Consider the following 1,708-nt stretch of genomic DNA (forward strand, 5'->3'; position numbering starts at 1 on the left):
ATTTCCCCACAAAGAAACTAGAAAGAGTCTAACACCCATTTTATGCCACACTTCTTTTTCTCCCTTGCCAATTTGCTTTATTTATTATTTTAAGCCTGCTTAATTACTTTAACCCAAGGTTAGGCAGATACAAGAAAAACAATGAAATATACAATATATAATTCATTTTTAAGATTATTGCTATAATATCACAATAATGGTCATATGGTCATGTATCTCTCCTTTTCTTAGATTTCCTTACACATCCAGGGTGGGTGGGTGGGGGGAGGGAAATGTATTTTGAGGATTAATATTGTAATCACATAATATGTCTTATTGTAGTAATAGTTGGGAGGAGGGTGGGAGAAAATGATTGTTTTATGTATTACTTGTGTAGTTAATAGTACATTTTATGCAGTATTTTATGTTCAATTAATTGTATTGCACTGTCAAAGTTTGAAAATCAATAAAGATTTAAAAAAAAGATCATTGCTATAATAATTGCCTTTGCTCTTAAAATTATTTCACTCTTTTTGGGAAATTCTAATAGTCTTGAATCAATCCCTTTGTACATTTCAATCAGCGCTTTTATGTGTGTATTTCCAAAAACCTAAACTGCAGAAAGCTTTGGTGATCTTTGGGTAATTTTCCAAGGGACCAAGGAAAACATATTTTTCAAACCAAAGGTGTTTTAAGAAATGATGATAATAAGCAACTTTTTTTTTTTTTTTTTTCAACCACATTTTGGTCACATTTTTACCTGTTCATTCAGCTCAGCATGCAGAAAATGTGCGAGGTTGTGTCAAAGGGATTTGATAAGTGCCTCTGTACAGCATCAAGGCACAGATGTCCTAGCCATTATGTATTAATGCACTTTGCTTGCAATTTCAGTTTATCCAAAAAGAAAAGGAAATTCAGGTGTAGCTTCTAACTCTTGTCTTCTTGGTGGAGTTGGTTTGTGTTGTACTCCGCCGCCCCCTTCCCCTTCCATAAATAATAATCGCATGAGTTATGTTCTGTATTGTCTAATATGAAAGAAGGTAACTGGACAGCATGACAACGGATAGAGGCTTTGAAAATACCCGGTTCTGCTTTCTGGTATAAAAAGGAGACAAGATTGCAGGCAAAAAACTGAGATTCGGGCAAGTTCAGGCAAACGTGGTGGTTTGGCACGATGCACTGAGCAAGTGCACTGCAGTAGAAAAAAAAGCGGAAGCAGAAAGAAGAATGAAAAACAAAGGGATGCCATCTGCAGAGAAAGGAGAAAAGAAGAAAAAAAAAGTTCATAGATGCGTTTTTTAAAAATGTTGTTGGAAACGTGCCTTTTAAACTTTGTACTGGGGGGGGGGGAGGAGTAAAACGCGGACCTCACGGATCTTAACTGCATGTTCTCAAAAATCTGAGGTCCGTGCCACTTTTGGTCTCGGCATAAGTTATGGCTCTATGACACTGTATCTCTGACGGATCCTAATGCTTTTCCCCTCCCTAGTCTGAGACTAAAAGTGGCAAAAACTTTTGCCCCTTTTAGTCTCAGCCTAGGGAGGGAAAATCAATGGGATCCGTCAGAGCTAAAAAAAAAAAAAGTGTCACAGAGCCATAACCTCAGCTTTTTAACTGGTGCTCCGAGTTTCTCCTGCACTGTGGCTTTAAGAGCAGCCCACAGGGCGTGGCCAAACTCCTCCCTCGCCATCGGAGACACGGTGCAGTCAGTGCACAGGCTGTTCTGGCT

Source organism: Geotrypetes seraphini, chromosome 6, assembly GCF_902459505.1.
Source record: "Geotrypetes seraphini chromosome 6, aGeoSer1.1, whole genome shotgun sequence".
NCBI classification, from domain to species: Eukaryota; Metazoa; Chordata; class Amphibia; order Gymnophiona; family Dermophiidae; genus Geotrypetes; species Geotrypetes seraphini.